The 14,616-nt window shown below is 34.5% G+C and overlaps 1 protein-coding gene across 3 annotated transcripts in view; it reads right to left on the bottom strand.

The window, feature by feature from the left end:
- Positions 1–4,146, bottom strand: part of LOC127736713 (uncharacterized) — a 102,427-nt gene extending 98,281 nt beyond the window's left edge. For 2 of the 3 annotated variants that reach the window (XM_052247298.1, XM_052247300.1), the window contains exon 1: positions 4,004–4,140. The gene's annotated coding sequence lies outside the window, so the exon portion shown is untranslated. Of the gene's footprint in view, positions 1–3,583; positions 3,629–4,003 lie in introns of all 3 variants that reach the window. The other variant, XM_052247299.1, reaches the window with a different exon arrangement.
- Between the last annotated feature and the right edge of the window lie 10,470 nt (positions 4,147–14,616).

The raw sequence follows: 14,616 nt of genomic DNA, 5'->3' as shown, positions 1-14,616 counted from the left end.
ATAAAGTTCAATTAATTCTCAATGTCATATTAGAAATTTATGAAAATAAAAAAGGAGCTTACATCAATAGATATAAACAATTCACTAAAGTTTCATGAGAATTGGTGACAACATTTTTGAGTTATTGTCCGAAAACTGGAAAATCACCCCTTTTTTTAATGAATAAAACCCCATAACTCAGAAATGTAAAATGTAAAATTTATAAAATTCTAAAGGGAGCTTACATCAATACATACAAACAATTCACCAAAGTTTCATTAGAATTGCTGAAAGCATTTTTGAGTTTTTGTCCGAAAACTGGAAAATCCCCCCTTTTTTCATGAATAAAACCCTGCAACTCGGAAACGTAAAATCTAAAATTTATAAAAATTGAAAGGTAGCTCATGTCAATAGATATAAACAATTCATCACAATTTCTTGCAAGTTGGTGAAAGCATTCTTGAATTATTGTCCAAAAACTGGAAAATCCCCCTTTTTTTAATGAATAAAACCCCATAACTCGGAAACGTAAAATCTAAATTTATAAAAAACGAAAGGGAGCTCACATCAATAGATATAAACAATTCACCAAAGTTTTATGCAAATTGGTTAAAGCATTTTTGAGTTAATGTCCGACATGTTGACGACGGACAGACGGATGGACAGACGGACGGACGGACAGAAGGACAACGGTATACCATAATAAGTCCCGTAAACGGACGTATAAACATATGTTGCAATTTTTCCTGTGTAGGTCAAGGTACGGCCTTCAACACGGAGCATTGGCTCACACCGAACAGCAAACTATAAAGGGCCCAAAAAAATTACTAGTGTAAAACCATTCAAACGGAAAAACCAACTTTCTAATCTATATAAAAAAGAGAAACGAGAAACACGTATGAACTACATAAACAGACGACAACTGCTGTAATCAAATTCCTGACTTAGGACAGGTGCAAACATTTGCAGCGGGATTAAACGTTTTAATGATACCAAACCTTCTCCCTTTTCTGAAACAGTAGTATAACATCACAACATAGAAAAACACACTATAAAATATCAATTGGAAGGCTTAACTCAATCAAAAAATTTGTACACTTTGAAGTTGAAACTTGGAATATTTTGAATAACAAGAGTGCACACGCTGAAATGTCTCGCCTTCTTTACTAATCATTGATATTATGTTGATAGTCCTAAATATAAAGCTTTATTACAACTGTCACATAAACTTAACATTAACCAAGTAAACTAAACATTGACCAATGAACCATGAAAATGAGGTCAAGGTCAGATGAACCATGCTAGGCAGGCATGTACAGCTAACAATTCTTCCATACAACAAATATAGTTGACCTATTGCTTATAGTTTAAGAAAAACAGACGAAAACACAAAAACTTAACACTGAGCAATGAACCTTGAAAATGAGGTCAAGGTCAAATAAAACTTGCGTAACTGACATATAGATCATAAAATATTTCCATACACCAAATATAGTTGAACTATTGCATATAGTATTAGAAAAAAAGACCAAAACTCAAAAACTTAACTTTGACCACTGAACCATGAAAATGAGGTCAAGGTAAGATGACACCTGCCAGCTAGACATGTACACCTTACAATCATTCCATACACCAAATATAGCTGACCTATTGCATGCAGTATTAGAAAGAAAGACCAAAACTCAAAAACTTAACTTTGACCACTGAACCATGAAAATGAGGTCAAGGTCAGATGACACCTGCCAGCTAGACATGTACACCTTACAATCATTCCATACACCAAATATAGTAGACCTATTGCATACAGTATAAGAAAAACAGACCAAAACACAAAAACTTAACTATAACCACTGAACCATGAAAATGAGGTCAAGGTCAGATGACACCTGCCAGTTGGACATGTACACCTTACAGTCCTTCCATACACCGAATATACTAGACCTATTGCTTATAGTATCTGAGATATGGACTTGACCACGAAAACTTAACCTTGTTCACTGATCCATGAAATGAGGTCGAGGTCAAGTGAAAACTGTCTGACGGGCATGAGGACCTTGCAAGGTACGCACATACCAAATATAGTTATCCTATTACTTATAATAAGAGAGAATTTAACATTACAAAAAATCTGAACTTTTTTTTCAAGTAGTCACTGAACCATGAAAATGAGGTCAAGGACATTGGACATGTGACTGACGGAAACTTCGTAACATGAGGCATCCATATACAAAGTATGAAGCATCCAGGTCTTCCATCTCCTAAAATATAAAGCTTTTAAGAAGTTAGCTAACGCCGCCGCCGGATCGCTATCCCTATGTCGAGCTTTCTGCGACAAAAGTCGCAGGCTCGACAAAAACTGATCAAAAATATTTGGTGCGATAACTGATGAAGATATTTATTACATAGATGCAAAGATCTATCTAATTTTAGACTATCATCAATTCCATGGTTTTTTGAAAAAAACTCAGAAGTTAGAAAAATGTGTAAACCTAATATGAAGGAAGAAATGTTAAAAACTAGACTATTTGACTAATTGGATACTCAATTTGAGGGAAAAAAACTATTTTTATTTGCTAATCAAAAGTGATATAACAACTATTAGTGACATATACAACTTTGAAACTTTCTAATACTGTAATTTAATAGTCAACATGATAATAAAATTGAAAATCCTAATATTTAAAGAAATGCGTTACCTAAAAATACCTAGTAAGCATGTAATTTTGTTAATAACAATAGGCAAATTAGATCAGAAAACATTTTCTGGTGTTAAAGTAAAACCAATCATGTAAACCTAAACATATTCAACAAGGTATTGTATTGAAACACAACACCTGAGGCACAAATAAAATTGGAAACTGAGTTTGCTATAAGCATTGAATAGCACTGGGATCAATAAAAAAGTCAATGCATGCCAAAAATCAAATGTGTGATCTCTATTAGAAATGTATTGTGGCGGATCCAGAGGACTTAGAGGCCGCATCCTTTCATCGCCACAAAAATTCAAAGTATGATATTTTTCGCAATCAATATAAATTTTTATTATAAAATCGTTTCAAAAATTCAAAGATCTTCAATTATTGGGATGTTGATAAAATTTATTTTGTACACAATACTTTATGTAAAATGAATTGTTTTGTTTAACATAAATTGATCAATTTTATTAATATTGCTATTGCTTTACCTTTCGAAGCAACCTCAGGGTCTCTGGTGGGTTTCGTGTTCCTCAGTCTTTAGTTTTCCATGTGTTTTTTTGCTTGCCATTGGGACTATATGTTTAGAATTTCCTCTGAGTTCGGTATTTTTATTATTTTATTATTTTTCTTTTGTTTGTTTCCGTTTTTAAGTGGCCATGTCATTGTCAATTTGTCTCAAAAAATTGAAAACAACACGTTTAATAATTGTCTGGTTTTACCTTCATCAGGAACGCTCAAAGCCAAACATTTGAAATCCGAGGGATGTATAAGTACCGAAACATATTAGTTTGAATATCCCTTTGATATCTTCAGCTCTTCGTTAACTGTTAAGGATTATACGTTATCTTTATTAAGATTATTACTGATAAGTAAATGGTTGGTATGTGGATAATAAGAGATCAACCTACCTTTGCAATTAAGGAATATCAGAGCTTAGTAACTTATTATTTTTCCTAAAAAAAAAGTCAGAACTGTTAAATGTAATATTTAACCGAGCATCTAACACTTTACCGGTTTTATCGTTAGATCTTTGAAAGAGATAAACCACACCTTTTACTTTTATTTTATTTTAACATGTGTATTGTACTTAACTTCCTGTTTGAGTATTTCACAAATATGAAAGTATTAAAGTACGAAAAGAGCTATAAAATACGTACTTTATGTTCAAATATATTGACATTTTGTCAGCTGTCAGGGAAATTCGTCATTGTAACATATGTAAGTCTTATAATTTTCGGAACATGATCCCAATAATATATATTTTATCATGTTTATTTTTTAGACTGAACTTTGGGAAACATATATTAACGACACAGTAATTCAAATACCTTCTTTTAGAATCTTTTTATCTTTTCTTTTTAAAAAAACATCCCGATCGTAAGGGTACAGAAAGTGAAAGCATCTGACATAACCTTTCAGGTTACAATATACTAAATAAAGTTACATCGGCACAGCCATTCGTGAATGGAACATTCATAGAGATGAAAATAGCTGTCTATCTGTGATTGGTTGTTATATCATTTATATATTTTTCTCCTGGAAAGCATTATGAATAAAGTTTCATGTAAGAACAAATTTGTCCTCAAATGTATATGATCAAGAGCCGGAAATGTTTTTTTTTTATTTTGATCAAAATTGGGGAAAATTTTCTGCGAAATCATAAGGTATAGTAAAAACCCCAAAAAATCACCAAGAAAAGCCAAGGTAACATATATATTTACGTGCTGTAAAATCACAAATAGTGTAATATTTACATTGTTGATATTTATCAGTTCAAGTTTGTTTACGTTAATCAGCTGTCGGTACTATAAACTGTATGCATCACCGGATGCAGTGACATGAGTTATGACTTTGTCTTAGATTCCCACGATCTGTATTTCTACTTAATGATCTTGAATGCTTGTTATAAAATCATGTGTATTGCTGTTGATGCTAGTTAGTTTATATTAAACCATGTAACCATAAAGTTGTATGTTTATTCCAAGGTGCCTTGAGCGCGTACACTACAATTTGGCGACGAGAAAATGTATTTTTGTAAATGGATTTAGAATCCGGGAATTATTGTTTAGATATCTTATTCGGTGAACGTGAATACGAAGTTATTATGGCAAAATTACTGGATTTACCAACTGTGCAATCTTTTGATTGTAACGGAGAACAATCTTCACTTTCACAAAGATGGACAAAATGGAAGAAAAGTTTTCAGTATTATATGACAGCATCTGGCGTATCCGAGGGAGGACAGAAAAGAGCATTACTATTACATTTAATTGGACAAGACGCACAAGATATTTTTGAGACATTTACCGATACAGGAGATTCGTTTGAAGATGCCGTGGTTAAATTCGACCAATATTTTCTTCCGAAGAAAAATCAGCCGGTAGAACGACACGTGTTTCGTAAATGTAAACAGAACGAGAATGAATCAATTGATAGTTACGTTACAAGGCTTAAAAACTTAGCAAAAACTTGTGACTTTGGAACAATGCTTAACGATGCCATTCGAGACCAGGTTATTGACATGTGCTATTCAACAAAATTAAGACGCCGACTTTTGCGTGAAAAAGATTTGACACTAGAAAAAGTCCAAGACATAGCGAGAGCAAGTGAAGCAGCAGATCAGCATTCCGCACAATTTGAGGAAGTTCACATAAACAGAGTTCAAGTTAAACGCGACTTTAATGCAGCGAGACATCAGAGACATGACTATCACTCTAAAAGAAAAGATATCGAGTGTCATCGATGTGGCCGTACGGGGCATATAGCTAGAGAATGTACAGTTGCCATGGATAAGACTTGTCACAAATGTGGCAAGATGGGACACTTTGCAAAGAAATGCAAGAGCAAGAAGTCAACAAAGGATCAAGGAAAGTTTTACAAGAAGGAAAAAGTTAGATATATGGAAGAAGAAAGTTCCGACGATTCCGAAGAATATGTATTCGCGATTGATCGATCCTCCGAAAAAAGGATTACTTTGAAAATAGGAGATGTTGTTATTCCATTTTTAGTTGATTCCGGAGCTACGTGTAATATTATCAATAGTGAAATTATGAGCAAATTAAAGAAATGTGGTGTCAATAAAATTCCAATTGAGAAGCAGTTATATGCATACGGAGCTATTAATCCGTTAATGATCAATAGCAAGATTAGATCTGATATAACATGTGAGGAATCAAGAAAGTGTGTTAAAGCCGATTTCATGGTAATTGATGGTAATCATACACCTCTGCTGGGTCGTAGTACAGCAAGTGAATTAGGCATTTTATTGATCGGTCCATCTGTCAATATGATCAATACACAAGGTGATATAAGGTCACAATATTCTGATTTATTTTGTGGATTAGGTAAATTGAAGGATTACCAATTGAAAATTTATATAGATAAAAATGTTAAACCAATTGCACAACCAACTAGAAGATTACCGTTTAATATTCGAAAATCTGTGGAAGAAAAATTATGTGAGTTAGAAGAAATGGATGTAATTGAGCGTGTTGAAGGTCCAACAGAATGGGTGTCACCATTAGTAGTAGTTCCGAAACGTAACTCGGAAATTAGAATTTGTGTTGATATGAGGCGAGCTAATGAAGCCGTAAAACGTTCGAGACACCCAATTCCTACAGTGGATGAAATTTTACAAGAGCTAAATGGGGCTAAGGTATATTCTAAAATTGATTTAAGGATGGGTTTTCATCAAGTAGAACTGGAACCTGAATCCAGAAATATAACAACATTCACTACCCATGTTGGATTATTTCGTTATAAGCGATTAATGTTTGGAATATCGTGTGCACCAGAAATGTACCAACAATGCATTAAAATGGCTTTAGAAGGATGTGCCGGACAACGAAACATATCAGATGATATAATTGTATACGGATGCACACAACAGGAACATGACGAGCGTTTGAATAAAGTTTTGGACCGAATGCGCGAAAAGGGACTAAGACTGAATAAGGACAAATGTAGGTTCAATATGGACAAAATGACGTTTATGGGACATGTACTTTCAGCAAAAGGGATCAGTCCCGAAAAGTCAAAAGTCGAAGCCGTAACAAGTGCAAGAAATCCGAAAACCGCCTCGGAGGTGAGAAGTTTCCTCGGACTTGTAAATTATTGTGGTCGCTATATACCAGACTTTTCAACAGTTTCAGCACCTCTCCGAGAGCTAACGAGAGCAAAAACTAAATGGATATGGTCAAGCAGACACCAAGACGCGTTTGATGAACTGAAAATGTTGTTAGCAAGTGCAAAAACGCTAGCATATTATAATAGTAACGCAGAAACACACATGATAGTAGATGCGAGCCCTGTAGGACTTGGAGCTATTCTAAGCCAGAAACAAAGCGATGGGAACTTTAGACCGGTTACATTTGCTAGTAGGACATTGACCGATGTCGAACAACGATATTCTCAAACCGAGCGCGAAGCCCTTGCTGCCGTATGGGGATGTGAACGTTTCCATTTGTACTTATATGGAAAGGAATTTATTTTAGTGACCGACCATAAACCGTTAGAGGTTATCTATTCCCCGAAATCTAAACCACCAGCTCGTATTGAAAGATGGGCGATGCGTTTACAACCTTATACGTTTAAGGTAAAGTACAAACCAGGACCGCAAAATGCAGCAGACTGCCTTTCGAGATTGTCGCAAGTTCAAGATGAGACTACAGGTAGAAACATTGCAGAGGAGTATGCTTATTTCGTAGCACAAAATGCAGTTCCGAACGCGATGACGTTTAGAATGATTAAAGATTCAGCACATTTGGATAAAGACATGAAACAGATTTTGAATGGAAAAATTTCAAAGTCAAACAATCTCTTCCGTTTCCGAGAAGAATTATCAGTTGTTGATGGTGTACTATTAAAGGGAACACGAATCGTTATACCTGATAGGCTAAGAAAACAGACATTACAGTTAGCACATGAGGGTCATCAAGGTATTGTTAAAACAAAACTGAGGCTACGTGAAAAAGTATGGTGGCCTGGAATCGACCAAGACGCCGAAAATCTTGTTAAATCATGCAGAGCGTGCCAAGTCGTAGGACCCGTGCCGAAACAAGAACCTATAAAGAGAACACAGCTGCCAGACGGACCGTGGCAAGACTTGTGTGCCGATCTTATGGGACCGTTTCCAACAGGTGAATATGTGTTTGTCGTAGTGGATTATTACTCCAGGTGGCAAGAGGTAGCGATACTTAAATCAGTTACAACCGATAAAATTATCCGTTCGCTTGATATGATGTTTTCTCATCACGGAATTCCAATATCTTTAAAAACGGACAATGGACCCCAATTCACATCAAAGGAATTTTATAATTATTTGAGCGAAAACGGTGTCAAACATAACAGAAGCACACCATATTGGCCTCAAGCCAATGGTGAAGTTGAACGACAGAACAGAACTTTACTTAAAGCATTTAGAACAGCTAATGCCGAAAATCGAGATTGGAGGAAAGAAATTCCGAAATTTCTGCTAGCCTACCGCAGTACTCCGCATAGTACTACTGGGAAAAGTCCCGCAGAACTCTTATTCAATAGGAAAATTCGTACAAAACTACCCGAGATTGATGCGGAGAATGGAAAAGACGACGCAGATACGCGAAGAAAAGACTTTGAAATGAAAGAAAAGGGAAAAATATATGCCGACCAGAAAAGAAAAACGCGAGAATCAGACATTGACGTAGGAGATATAGTGTTACAGAAACAGACAAAAACCAACAAACTGTCAACATCATTCGAACACGATCCGTATTATGTTATCAAGAGAGAAGGATCTCGACTTACCTTAAAGAACAATGAAGGGAACATTTCCCAAAGGAACAGTTCATTTGTTAAAAAGTTTAATGGACAAATAAACGAAGAGAAAACTTTAGAGTACGAAAACATTGACACTAATATTGAAGACACAAATGAAAATGAACATACAGATACAGAAGTTAACCTTCGTGAGGATTCATTGATACCGTCAAGACCAAAACGTAACCAAAAGTTACCAGAGCGTTTTAAAGATTTTGTGATGAACTAAAACTGTAAATGTTCGCTTAGACTGTATATATTTAGTATAATCATGTAGGGTTTCATTAGATTAATTTCACACATTTTACAGACAATTTCTTTAGATCAAATAAGTTCTTAATTTCGCTAAGTGTTTATTTTGGAATTAATCTTTCAATAATATAATTATCAATCCAAGGAAAAGAGGAATGTAGTATTTACATTGTTGATATTTATCAGTTCAAGTTTGTTTACGTTAATCAGCTGTCGGTACTATAAACTGTATGCATCACCGGATGCAGTGACATGAGTTATGACTTTGTCTTAGATTCCCACGATCTGTATTTCTACTTAATGATCTTGAATGCTTGTTATAAAATCATGTGTATTGCTGTTGATGCTAGTTAGTTTATATTAAACCATGTAACCATAAAGTTGTATGTTTATTCCAAGGTGCCTTGAGCGCGTACACTACAAATAGATATCGAGTTCAAATTAAACAACAGCAGTTTTTCCATAAATAGTTTAATAAAACGCCATTAAAGGAGATAATTGCTAAAAATAGCATTGTCGGCAATGGGCCAACATTTAGTACTTTATATTCTTCATCTATATTTGTTTATGTATTTTTCAGATTAAAATGAAACGAAACGAATATTGTTACGTTGTTTTTCAACCCAGTCACTTTACTATCATAGACAGGTGTATATAAATTTAAATGTATGGTAGAACCGACTAACAGAATAATCTTACAATGTCATAATTGTGAATATAAAAAAAGGCTGATAGAATTCTACCTAAGGTAATGAAGAACTTAAAATGAATTCAGAAATAATAATGCGCCCAGGAAAAAAGGAAGTAACAAATTAAATACCAAACTACTATTTAAATCTAAAAAAAAGGGAAGTGAATAAAACCTGAAAAGACAATATCAACAAATGGAACTGATGGAACACAACTGTCATATTTATGACTTGGTGCAGGCATTTTTCTGTTTTAAACCTGGTTTTATCATCTCATTAATTACCTTGCTACGGAACATTTATTCCTGAATACATGAAATTGAGATTGGAAAAGGGGAATGTAACGTTAACTACGAGACAACAACCCGACCAAAGTGCAGAAAACAGCCCAAGGCCATCAATGGGTCTTCAACACAGCGAAAAAATCCCACTGGCACCCGGAGGTGGGCTTCAGCTGGCTCCTAAACAAATATATACTTAGTATACTAGTTCAGCGAAAATGGTAGTCACACTAAACTCCAATACATATAAATGAACACCAAATATTTGCACACCAATAATTAATGGATTGTTTACAGTTGCATTCATACATATCGCAGATGTTGACAGCTTGCTAGTTGAGCAATTTAGTTGTTTTCGTCTTCTTATTAATTTGATTTAAATCTAAATTCCACTCATTCATCATTCATTCATGACTACATTTTTTGCAACATGGTCTCAATATCTGTCATGTCTATAGGGCGACCTGATAAACAATCGAATGCATTTCTTTACATAGAGCAATATCTGGCTATTGGAAATGTACACATGATTTTATATTACCATTCATAGATGTTTAAAATACAAGGGTCATCAAGATGGTTACGCATTCCTTTTTCCTTATTGTTTTAATACTCATAATTCCTTATTCGCTACGTATTCGCTTTTAATATGTTGCCCATTTTTATGCTTTCCTTTCTTTTCTTTTCTTTCCTAGCTTTTCTTTTTTTTTTTTTTTGCTCTGGCGGAGAATGTAAATTGTTTTCCTGTTAGCGTATTTATCCGTTTCCGCGCTAAACTGATACCCTGTTACTTATTTGCTCCTTGTTTGTTCCTTATTCGTTTTTCTAAAAGACTGCTCATTTAAAATGTTTTTTTTCTTATGTTTTCTTGTCTTTGGTGTTAGTTATTGGTTCGAGGAGTTTTATTCGTGTTTTTTAATCACAATAACTTTTAAATGCCAATTCTGTTCTTTTGCACAAATACATTTTCGTGTCGGTTGTGCCTTTGCTAAAAGATTTCTTCCTTCGTATATCTATTTCATAATTGTGCGTCATTTGAATATTTTTGCTCTTAATGTTTAGCTACTACAAATTATTTACTACAAATTATATTTATAACATTTATTCTGGTGATTACGAAAAAATATGATACTTAAGATGCAGCCAAGTACGTGCCGTTCAAGAACTAATAGATGCAAGTCAGTTTATAATTTCTTCAAAGCAACGGAAAGACCAAACTTTCATATCGAAAAAGTTCCCTTTTTTTGCAGCAGTTTCCATCAACTCCCGTATTTGAAATATGTCATTCAGTACAAAAGAATTTTCATATATTAAGTAAGGGGTTAAGCTAGCTATAAAGCCAGGTTTAATCCACCATTTTCTACATAAGAAAATGCCTGTACCAATTCTGGAATATGACTGTTGTTATCCATTCGTTTGTTATGTTTGAGCTTTTTAATTTTGCATTTGATTAGGAACATTCCGTTTTGAATTTTCCTCGGAGTTTGGTATTTTTTGTTACTTTTCTAACCGTGTGTTTGTTATCAGGATATTCTTATTAAAAGATCCTATTAACCAATAGAAAAGACAAGGTCATGACAACTCTGAATCAATTTTTAATATGTTCCATATGCATATATATACAATAATGATCTCTTATCGTCTTTTGGTGGATACAACCGAATGCGAATGCTTCTCCTGGACTATTCTTGTCAAGAGCTTCAAAAAGGCGGGAAAATAAAGATATTAAATACCCAAGAAAAGTGTGGCAATATGTGATTTTCAGTATTTTTTTTTTACCCCTTTTTACTCAATAACCGTATGAGCTACGTCAAATCCGTTGACATTACCGAAAGGGATAACAAAATGAGTAACACAATGGAAAAAATCCCATCGAAATCGGATGAAAAATAATCTACAGTACTTCAGGAATCAACCCCTGACTGACTGAGCATGCGCGAAAGCGTATAAGACACGGATCGATAACGGTCTCCGAATTTGGATATTTTCTAAAAAATTGGCGTTTTCTGTGGAAAAAGATTGTTTCAATGACAAATTTAGGAAGTACAAACACTACATTTATACGTCATTTCACAAATATTTCCGACTTTGTACGGTTTCAGAGGAGTTGCGGCTGAATGAAATCAGTCTCTTCCTTTAGTAGTATAGATTTGTCAATACATATATAAGCCACGGGGTTCTTCCTATGCATTGGTTTAAAAATGCAATTTCACATTTACAATTTTACAAATGTATGTACCTACATGTATATATACACTTTACCAAATTTACATGGTTAAGCAGATACATGTCCATTCGCTGTAACTATTCATACTCGACTCTCCCGCATGTCATATATTTATATTCACTTCATGAAAGTTTTCGACACTTTCTAACACCCATCAAATATCATTTACCTCTAGTCCACAAAACTGCTTGTACATTAAACTAACAGTCATTCAGACTGTCTGTTATAGTTCATCAAACAATTAACCTTCAAGTATTCACAACGACGACCTTATCAATTTACCTACGTAAATCTGATTACAGATTAGGAAAATTTACGAAATTAAGGTTCCATGACACAATGAATGATAGACAAGTCATGCAACTTAACGTTTTATCCTAATATATATACATGTGTCCCCGACAACGATTACATACTATGAGCAAGTAGAAAGGATATGGTATATATCAATTCATGACACAATATCACAATATGCTTTTATTGCCGTTCTTTATCTCAAAGTCACACTGACACTTCAACATAGGGCAAACATCTAACTCATCACAAGTTCAGATGTCACGATACATGTGTATGTAATGGTTGGATTGATTGAAACTATTATTTTACTACTTACTAGCAGTTGGTTTTTTTTTTTTTTTTTTTTTTTTTTGATTATTACATAGTAATGTTTAGTATGTTAAATGATATCAGATATTGTGCACACAGTTACATTCGTTTTTTCTTTATTTCATATTTGGAATATGGAGGAGAAGCTCTTTGTCTGTTGTTCGTTCAACCAATTGGATAAGTGATAATTATAGCGTATTTATGTGAAGAACTGACATCATGATCAACTGAAGTTATTGAAGAGGCCTAAATACATACGATCGCGTGAAAAACTGCAATTTAGAACTTTTGCTGACAATTATCTTCATCACTGTTTATATTTACATTTGACATATTGTTAGCTTACTATTTCACCGACGCAATTTTTTCAAATACATTGTATCAACTACAAGAATAGTATTTATTGTCCGACCGAAGTCCATTTAGACTACATAGAGATATTTTGTCCAGTCACACAATTAGACAAAACGATTTTAGCGGACATTCCTTTCAATCAGGCGCGGCTAGCAGCATTATAATTTCATTGTTCAAGATTGATGGCATCGCTTGTCCGTATTAATTGCTATTTCAGATGTTTCGTTTCAGAAAGCGAAGTAACTATAAATTTAAAATCTACAAAGACAGATATTTTCCGACAAGGTATTTCATTGTTCAGGATTGATGACATCGCTTTTCCGTATAAATTGCTATTCCAGCTGCTAAGTGTAAGACGAAACCTATAAACGCAAAGCACAATGATTCGTTTTTCGTTGAAGAAATCGGAAACCCAGTTTCCCGGAACTATTTTATAAGCAAGCTTAAAACAATACTCATGGCATTAGGATATAGTGAAAAGGATTATAGCGGACATTCCTTTCGATCAGGTGCGGCCATTAGCGCTAGTTCTAAAGGTATTGAGGACAACAGACAACATGATACAATCACTGGGACGTTGGAAATCAGATTGTTTTAAACGCTACAGTAGAACATTTAAATCGGATATTAAATCCGCGATCGGTTAAAACTTTGTAACATGTCCTACATCCTAGCCTTGTGTCTTTTCTTTTGACGTTGATCTCAATATTGTGGTTAAGGATTTTTATATTGACATTAATTTTCTCTAGATCAACTTTAATTTTAACAAGACACAAGGCTTCATCAGGCACAACATCTTCAAATTTTGGGGTTACTCAATATGCAACTTGGGCAGGCAACATAACGTTACATATTTCGTTTTGGGCTATGATATTTTATTTTGGCCAAATATAATATCGTTCCCCAAATTTTTCTGAGTAGTTAGGGTGCCTACGTACCTTAACGAGGAATAGTCTCATCTTGATTGCTCAACAGCTCTATTTCACGTCGGTCTATGCCCACAAAGATTTACTCTTATGCGGTACCACGTGGAAAATCAAGTAAGGCTATACCGCTCGGGAACGGCTTGCTTAAGTACTCTGAGACAAGTAGACTGGTAGACGTACACACACGTGTATGCAAATACCCCTATGGTGACGCATTTCTGTCAAAGATATGTGGCTAGCTCAGGCACAGTATTTTAGCGGCAAATTATCCTTAATTATCTGAGAACACACTATCATTTTATGTACATACTGTGTGCTTTGTGTCAACTGCAGGTAGCATGTAATTTGTTTTGTTCTTGATTAACAATATGACAGAATGCGAATGCTTCTCCTGGACTATTCTTGTCAAGAGCTTCAAAAAGGCGCCTCTTTTTAAACTAGGACCTCTATCAAACGTAACCTATCCAGGTTTCCATTAACAAACTTATATTTCTATTCAGCAACATATAGTCTGTCCAAATATAAGGCATTTACATATATTTATGAATACGTTACGCAAGGGCATATTCGCAGAGACTGGAATAAGTATAGATTATAACATGCCCTTTTCCATATTGGCCCTGGTATCATCCCGAGACTCCCATATCGGCCTCGAGGCTTTAGCCGAGGGCCGATATGGGTCGAGGGATGATACCAGGGCCAATATGGAAAAGACATGTTATAATCTATTTATCACATATTTAAGTTCTGCAGAAAAGAGAAAAAAGTTCAATTATAACAATTTAATGAAATATAACAGGTAAAATCTTA

The sequence above is a fragment of the Mytilus californianus genome, unplaced genomic scaffold (genome assembly GCF_021869535.1).
Source record: "Mytilus californianus isolate M0D057914Y unplaced genomic scaffold, xbMytCali1.0.p SCAF_35, whole genome shotgun sequence".
NCBI classification, from domain to species: Eukaryota; Metazoa; Mollusca; class Bivalvia; order Mytilida; family Mytilidae; genus Mytilus; species Mytilus californianus.
This window is presented reverse-complemented; position numbering and strand designations above follow the sequence as displayed.